We start from the raw sequence: 9400 nt of genomic DNA, 5'->3' as shown, positions 1-9400 counted from the left end.
TGCTCTTATTAGTAATCTCATCGCCCGCTTGTCTGTGCTCGTTTGTGACCTACTGCACCTATAACAGCGGAACCCTGAGCCAGCTATGCCGACGACAGTCTTGGTGATTATTGAATCCAATGACTTGCATAATAAGCGCAGTAAATGTAAATACAGCAGTGGGGACGGGACTTCGGAGAGCTGCCAAAGTAATCACCTGAGTGAATAATGAGATCGACCTTTAGGCGGCTTAAATAAACACGGAATGCGAGGACAGTCGCGTTCTCTTCGAAGTTCTTCTGAGGAATAAAGTATGTTTCATTGTATCACTTCCGCACGGATGTGATATTAAGCGTTTGATTTGGTGAACTTGTGACTCCGTGATAACACGTGTGACCCTGCTGAATGGTGTAGCCCTCCTCTTTTATTTTAGATTACCACGAACGTTACATTTAGGTGTCAACCCATAATAGAAGCCTTTGCTTGGATCTTGGATAGGAGAAATCGAGGTCAATGAAGTTACAATAACCTAGTTTGTCGAGAAAGCTTGGTAAGTTTACTTTTTAATATTTTAAAATAGGTTGTGTATGAATGCTATTAAACCACACAGCTAAATACATTTACTGTGCATAATCTTATGTAAGAAACAAATAAATAGCCTACTATCCATTACGCCCATATTGAAAAGTGTGTGATGGTTTATAGTTAAACCAGTGTGCATATGTAATGGGAGCCAGCTGGTATGCTGTGCAGTGTGTAATCCTCACTCCCCTGGCCTCAAGAGGCACATTAGCGACTGACTGTAGAGGCTGTAGCCTTTAGCCTCCTTGTTAGCATGCCCGCCTCCCATGCCAGAGACAGGTTTGAATCCCTTGGACAGCAGGACAAATTAAATTGGTGCCGTGACCCAGATGGGAGTGAGGTTTAGGAGGGGTGAGTGTAACCAGGGATGGATTACTGACCGGGCCAGTGCACTGGGGCCCTTGACTGCCCAGGGGGGCCCTAGCCTTTAAGGTTGCGTGATCCAGTTTGTCGATTCCCCCCACTCGAACCCATCAACAATGAAAGAGGCGCACTAGCGACTGACGTTAGAGTTTGTAGCTTATGCCTCCTTGTTAGCGTGCCCGCCTCCCAAACCAAATCCCATTCTTATTGTATAGTTTTAGGTATGCCTTCTGTTTTTTGACAGCATAATACACAACGCATGAGCCTTTTTGAACAAACATGTCTCATAGGGCTTTGGGCTATACATGACATATTTCTGTATAGTGTTCAGACATGGTCAAATAGTGACGGTTTGGTCTCCCTCATATATACGTTATCAAAAAGGAGCTAACTGGTGAGGGGAAATGAGGGAAGATGCCCCCTTTATGAACAAGTCACATTTACTTGATGATAAAAAATAAGATATTTAGAAATAAATTTGTCATAGAACAAAAAGTAAAAATGATGACAAAGAGTAGTCTTACCACTTGGCCATCTTAAACTTGTCCCAGCTTGTGTTTTTTTATTTTTTACAGAATTTATTCCATAATAAACAACATTCTTTTATATTTTCACTATTTAGTTGAATAATTGAACAATAAAAGAATCCCAGTCAAAGAGAATATTGACTCTAAATAATAGACAAACATTAACATGTAAGTGTAAATCACCAGAAAGTATCATTGTATCATCATTATCCTAATTGTTTAGAATCTAACATGGTAACAGGTTCGATTCTATAAAGGACCAAGAAACTTTTTTTTTTCTATGTTAATAATATTTACCTATTGTCCTTAAACAAGGAACAAATGTTGAAATGTTACCGGTACCTCGGGACTGCTACAATTGTTAGTTCCAGAAAAGGTTAGCCCTATAATGTATGTCACTTACTCAAACTGTGGCTGAGAATGATGAATGATGAATGATTAAGTATAAAACAGACAGGAGCCGTAATGCTGTTCTGTGTCTGACCGCTAGATGGCGCCAGTTCAACATGTGTGTGTTTCCCCCCGTGAACAAAACGATTACAGATCAGACACAAAGATACTGGCGGTCACATGAGTTACTCTGGATAATAACGAGTTTAAGACTGAACAGCGGCTTTATGCTTCAGATTTTTTATTAGATCAAGTGGTTTGCCGGTTTTAGTGCAATACACATGGACGGAAGACAATCATAACTGACACGAGCACAATATAACAGATCCCGGAGACGCACCTTTGGATGTGAGTACAACCATTAAATCGTTGAACAACCTTATGAAAGTTCAAATGCATTGATCTAATGTAGAATTTAACCCTACGGATAGTAAAGACTTTTACTTTTATGACTAAAAACCTCACCTGTTGTTGTAGTGTTCGATAAATGACAGTAAAGTGTGTTTGTGCTGAAAGTGGACGGTTATACATATGTTATTAAAGCGCAATGCAGAGATCAAGAGTTTAGTTGTACAACAATGTAAACTCTTGTGTGTGTGTGTGTGTGTGTGTGTGTGTGTGTGTGTGTGTGTGTGTGTGTGTGTGTGTGTGTGTGTGTGTGTGTGTGAATCAAACAGAGGTTTTAGCATTTTATTTGCCTGTGAGATATGTAAGTATTTGAACTTTGGAGAAAAGAGAGATGGAGGGAGAAAGACAAACACATGCTTCTGTATGTCCATGTTTGCAGGATGTTTGTTTTTGTTTTGTCTGGAGGTCTTGTCGGTTGCTCACAGTGAGAAATGGGCTATTAGTTCACCCAAAAATGATCATTCTTTTCTAGGACTCTCACGATTATGAAATTTGGCTGATGATTAATTGTCAAACAAATAATTGCGATTATGACGATTAATTGTCTGTTTGAGGGCTATAATGAATAATTGTCATATAAATTGTCATATTTCTTAAGTCGCATGTGTGCTTCATCTTAAGGCATTTTTCATATTTAACTCAAAATATGTAAATCAAGTAATACAATAGGGATATACTAGATCCTTTTAAGGCTTTAAAACTATATGAATGATATTAAAATGTTTTTAGATATAATATATATATATATATAAAATCGTGACAGGCTTAATTCTTTCATCATTTTCTCACTCTTATACTGAAGAATATTTTTAAGGATATATGATGTTTATATCTATTCAATGCAAGTCAAGTCAATGTGATCCATAACTATCAGCCTCTAAAAAGTACATAAAGGCAAATAAAGAAAATCTAATCTTCTGAGGTGGTATGATTGTTTTTGGGTAAGAAACGGACTAAAGTGTATCTTCATTAGCACTATAAATCATGACATCTGTAGTCTTGGTGCTATGGAAAACATTTTTAGTACCTTTACCTGAGAAAGCTACTCCATCTGACCTCAATGACTTCTGACCAGTTGCCCTAATGACACATGTCATGAAAGTACTGGAAAGACCTTGGACTATAGATAAAACCTGCTTTAGACCCTCTTCAGTTTGCTTATCAGCCTTATGTGGGTGTGGACGATGCTGTCATCTACTTGTTGCAGCGTGCTCATTCTTACTTGAATGGTAGTGGTGGCACTGTGAGAGTCATGTTTTTTTATTTCTCCAGTGCCTTTAATACAGCGCGTCTACTGTCTCCTGGATTGCTGACTATCTGTCGAATAGACCCCAGTTTGAGCGGCTGGGGAGCTCCTTGTCTGATACAGTGGTTAGTAACATTGGAGCACAACAGGGGACTGTCTTGTCTCCAATTCTGTTCACTCTGTACACCTCAGATTTCCAGTATATCTCTGAATTATGTCACCTGCAGAAGTTCTCTGATGATTCTGTGTTGGTGGGGTGTATTAAAGATGGATGGGAGTCGGAGTACAGGGAACAGTTAGAGCTCATAGACATTATGGTTGAGGGGGTTTAAATTGATGACACTACAGATACTTGGGTGTTTACTTGAACAACAGACTGGACTGGAGGACCAACACTGATGCTATGTACAAGAATCTGTCTTCTCTCAACATGATCCAGAGGCACAAATCACCCAAACTCTCTTTTCTCTTGGTTTTGTTTTGATTTCTTGCTCTGTGCACAACAAACCTTACATCTCAATCTGCCTGGAGCAGTATTGGCGGTAGTTTTGTTGGATTCTATTCAGAAAACAAACGTGCCAAAAAATTTGCCATTCTTTCACCACACCTTTGCACGTCAGCTTTAATCATGTTATAACATACATCAGCACACAAATAACACCAGTGCTGCCTGGTAATCGTATCAGTTGTAGTCATGGAAACTGTGCATGGGGATCAAAGCTTTCAATGGGAGAGCAGTTTTCTTCCTCTTCACTGACTCATCGTTTTCCTCCAAGGATCAAAACGAGTTACCTTGCACACAAATGCCACCACCGTTTTCCCCTCAGAGTATCAATGAATGCTCTTCAGGAGGCAGATATTTCCGCATCATCTTGACGTAAGGCTCATGCTTGTTTGTATTTGCCATCATATCATGTTTTGCAGCATCTTATGTTTGCTCAGTTTAGTTTATAGTTTTTTCCTCTATTTTAAAATCTTCTATTACAGCATTGGTTCTTCGCTACATCAAATGTGCTACATTTTTTGTAATTTTTTTTTTTAACCTTTATAAGCATGATTTGACTATTTATTGGGTTAAACCTCTTAACAATTTTAACAATCATATAAAGGAGTAGTTAGCCCAAAAATGAAAATTGTCTTAATTTAATCACCCTCATGTTGTTACAAACCCATATGCCATATGCACAAAATTAAAATTTTAGAAGAATTTTGACACATTGTGCCAGAACAATAGTCCTTAGGACTTGTCGCTATATTCCTAGTGTGCTGCATTCATGAAGCTCTTTTCCATCCAGTGACAGTTCATAGTGATCAGGGTAATCTTCCACTAATCTTCAAAAAAGTAGTTTGAACTCATCGATGCCAAATGCTGTTGGTGCTAATGTGTTGTAACTGAAAATATGTGCCATTTCAAATATGCAGAATGGAGAATGAGATTTGAGGGCTGCTGCAGATGGGAAGCTTTTCTATGCCTAAGTCATATGGACTACTTTAATGGGGTTTTTTGGTCCTGTTTGGAGCTTGTTAGACATGGTCATTATGAACTGTCATGGAGTTCTTGATATATTGGCGGCCGATAATTTGGCATGAAATATCATCATGCCAGTAGTGAAATTATCCCCGATATTTTTGACCATATTTATTTATGATAGCCTAAATTTGCTTGCAGCAGTAAGTGTTAATTTATTGTTTCATTTATTACATTATTACTAGGGCCGGGACTCATGGATTTTTAGTATACCATTGAATAATGACTGAATACATAAGCTTAAGCAACAAAATATTGTTTATTTTTGTTCAACCAAGTCCAGCAGACCAGTGCAATTTTTGCCATTAAGTGTAGCAATAGCATATTTAGAAATATAGTACATTTCAGAAATTCAGGTAGCCTATAGGTATAGTAGACCTTCTGTAAACTATGTTTTTTTAAGTAAAACACAATACTTTCAAGTACATTCAGAACATTGGAAACCCTGACTATTAGAAAACATCTCTCTGTTGCTTCAGAGGCCATAACAGACTACATAAAGAGTTCAACATAAAGTGCCAGTTGCACCAACAACATAATACATAGTCCAACATAAAGTGTACCATTTAAAATAAAATAAAAAAAGTGCCAGTGATTGACCTCAGTGCCTATTCTTCCAATATCCTGATGAAAAATAAATCTCTCCATTCGTTTTTTATAACAAAATTTCCCATCCACGGGGCCAACCAAAGCGGTCTCGTCAGCTTCTTTGTTCATGTTCACTGTGGTTTGTTGTTGTCTGAAGTCATGAACGCTAGTTGGTGCTCCAGTATAATCGGTCCGCCGAAACTCATCCAGTGAGAAACGTTCCGCAGTGCAAAAATAAGTGTGATTAAAATGCGTAAAATTTTTTTAACATGTTATTTTTTGTGTAATTAATTAATCTTAATTAACACGTTAAAGTCTGTAATTAATTAATCTTAATTAACGCGTTAAAGTCCCGGCTCTAATTATTACATGTTTCTCTATGTTTAACCTTGCAATTTTTCAGATTACCATAAATACTCATATAAATGGACATGATACAAAATGTACCGTTAATACTCATAAATGGGCATGATGCAACGAATGCATGTGTAATATCATTTATTTCTCATTCAAGTCATCATATATCCATAACCTCTTTTTTGGGATTTTTGGGCTGCCGCATAAAAAGTTTCACATTCAAATTGAAAAGCTCTCCTTTTACACATACAGTGGACTAATTACATTTAAATGGTCTCATTTTACAGATAACACGCTGCATTTTAAGAAATGATTGCCATAATATTATATATGTTTTAGGGCTGCACGATATATCGTTTCAGCATCGACATCACGATGTGCGCATCCGCACTAGTCACATTGCAGAACATGCAATGTAGTAAGATAAACATATATTCTACTAGTGTAATGTGGGTCCAATTTGTGACAAATGTTTTCAGGCCTTATTTAGTTATTTTATGTAACTAAATGCAATAGTGATGGGGTTCTCTAAAAAGTTCAAATTCTAAGTGTTCAAATGATAGCACATACATAACTTATGCATCCAGGGACTTTAGTGTTTGAAGTGATAAAATGGCTTGCCAAATAGCACCTCCCCACAGAGTTTAATAGGATAACTTAGTCACTTCTAGGTCATGTTGCCTCCACCAAACCTTAAATAGCAGCAGTTAAGAGTGGGTCAGGAAGTCCAGATTCCGAGCTTTTACTAAAATACCTTGTTATTCCAGTTTAAAGAGATTTACACAGAAAGAAAATGATCGATTATCTGTGTCAGCCACAATAATCTGTTAATTATTGGTTATCTTTATCAGCCTGATAATTCCACATTTGTACGTCCCTAATCTATTGTATGTAAAAATAAATAAATCAATAAATAAATATATATAAATGCTGAAAAAATAACAGCAAACTGATTAGAAATGACATGAGGGTTTCTTGTTTTTGTTTAATTATTATTACTGATGATGAACTGTTCTTTTTAATGTTCAGCCCTTTAAACCTTCACATAGTTGTGTGAAATATTTGCAGTGAGATATAATTTTTACCTCCACCCCATCTTGAATCATCTTTTCCCTTTCTCCTTCTCTCTCACCTTTCATCCATCTGTCCATCTATTAGCCCTTTTCCACCTAAATGCCAATGGTTCGCGTGCTGAGCCTGTGCTCTGTTGGTTCACGGCCGGGGCAATCTGGAGCCTTTCGTAAACCAGCTGACTTAAAAACCAAACGGTGATGTAATGGGTTACTTTACCTGCTCATAAACAATCATGGCACGTCACAACGATGTTTGTATACAGCTTTTACTCTTGTATATATGAGGACATATATAAACATACGGATTAATGCAATCCAACGTTATTACATTGCTTAACAAAATTGTCAGAGATGACATCTACGCTAAAGACAACAGGTAATATAATTACATTATATTGTATGAACTATGGCTTAACTTGCTAAATTCTGTAAACTGTAACAATGGAATCATTATTAACATTGGTTTAGGAGATGGTTATATTTGGAGTTTTGCCATAGCATATAATATTATGTTTACGTCTTGATTGAGAATCCATAAGTTTACAACACATTGCCTCAATCTTCCGAAGTTAGAGTAGCTGGTCAAAAACGCCCTTACTGAACAAAACAATGCACAAAATAAGAGAACAACAGTGTAAGGAAAGTTAACAAATATAATAACCTACTGAGATCAGCAGCAGAGGACACCGACAAATCTGTGTTTATCACGAGTGTGACTGGCTGAATTTAATGTCCCGTTTGGATAGTAGGCTGGTCGGTGTCAGAGACCAAAACATTGTTGCTCCATCTACTGTCACATTTTTTTAAGTCCTTCTTACGGTCCCTGCACTCCCTTGAGTGTTTTTCAATTTGTTTAGTATTTGGTCAATTGTCTGTTTCAAACTGGCATGCATAATTTCATAGTTTCGGTTCTTGTGTGGGGACCAGCAAGCTTTTTATGGGCCGATATTGAACCAGGTTTTCGGTCCTGGAACAGCCTTTTCTGTGGTGGAAACAGTTCAAGAATTTCCAACGGCCCTGGAACCCATGTCAGTGGAAAAAGGCTATATGTGTGACATTTGAGAGCTTATCAAATCTGCTGAAAATTTATTTTCTTTGGCCCCGTGGGCACCCCAGTCAGCTTCAGAGGTCTCTGCTTAATCATGTTATCAACACTGGGCTTTTTATTCACCTTGTGAACTCTTTGCTCACTTGCTTTATTAGTTATCTCCACCCTCAGGTGTTTCCCTGGTTAAGTTTCTGTTGGAATGTTGTCCCTGATTGGCTGGCATACCCCAACTAATGTCCCGCCCAGAGCCATATAGAGAGAGAGTTGCGACAACGGAAGTTCTAAATGCTTGATCGTCACGTGATTCACGTAGACTTCAGATAGTTTCAGGAAGTGCTTTGGCAGGCATTTCAAACTGTTAGAGTAGAGTGACAGAACTGCGATTTCTGGTAATTAGTAGTCAATAAATGCATTTATTTTATATATTTATGTAACACACCGACATATGTTTGTAGCATGAGTATGTTGTTACAGCGATGTTGTTTTTTAAAGATCAAATCAGCTAATATTTGAGGATTAGTGTTCGCTTACCGTTATTTGCGTTATTTGCCTTATTTCAGGCTAGGGTTTCTGTTGCCTTTTTATGTTACCTCATGTTCATTGTTTTCATTAATCTCATGGTAACTAAAGTCATATTTATGACTTTTCAGATAGTACAGAGACAGGCTGGTGACAGGTGATTTCCAGCTCGCACCGCACAATGGGTCAATGAACTATTAACTATTAGCAGCAGTTACATAAATGTAAAATTTAGTGAAATGAAGCTTATTGTTTACAATTCTTACAATTCTATATATAGTAATATAATTATTTATGTATTATAAATATTATATATCTAATGTATAATTCTTACAATACTTATTCATATACACAATATATTCAGCTTTAAAACAACTTAAGCATACTCGTATGTAAACTGCCGTTCAAAAGTAATGAGGCTGAAAATTCAGCTTGGCATCACAGGAGTAAATTACATTTTAAAATACAATACTTTATCCAGCTCCAATCCTTGCCTAATCTGTTAGTTATCCGATAACATCCCTTATCTCCTAATTTAATGAGTAATACTCAACTATAAGGTTTTAATTTACAAGTTATTTTTATTTAGATGTACTGATAATATACAGAATAAGATAATATTATTCTTTAAACGTCTCACCTTTTAAAAGTGCGTCGCAAACGGTTTGTTCTGCTTCATCTCTACTGCGCGGCATGTGTTTGCTGCTACTTCCGGGAACTACTGAGAGGCTCCATTGCTGTAAAAAAAAACGTTCCATTGGAGTCAATGGAGTTGTCGCAACTCTCTCTCTA

At 37.1% G+C, this 9400-nt stretch overlaps 1 protein-coding gene across 3 annotated transcripts in view; it reads left to right on the top strand.

The window, feature by feature from the left end:
• The first annotated feature begins 415 nt into the window (after positions 1-415).
• LOC127650593 (semaphorin-4A-like) overlaps positions 416-9400 on the top strand; it is a 48465-nt gene continuing 39480 nt past the window's right edge. For 2 of the 3 annotated variants that reach the window (XM_052136095.1, XM_052136093.1), the window contains exon 1: positions 2030-2189. The gene's annotated coding sequence lies outside the window, so the exon portion shown is untranslated. Of the gene's footprint in view, positions 530-2029; positions 2190-9400 lie in introns of those variants that run through there. The other variant, XM_052136094.1, reaches the window with a different exon arrangement.

The sequence above is a fragment of the Xyrauchen texanus genome, chromosome 10 (genome assembly GCF_025860055.1).
Source record: "Xyrauchen texanus isolate HMW12.3.18 chromosome 10, RBS_HiC_50CHRs, whole genome shotgun sequence".
Taxonomy (NCBI): Eukaryota; Metazoa; Chordata; class Actinopteri; order Cypriniformes; family Catostomidae; genus Xyrauchen; species Xyrauchen texanus.
This window is presented reverse-complemented; position numbering and strand designations above follow the sequence as displayed.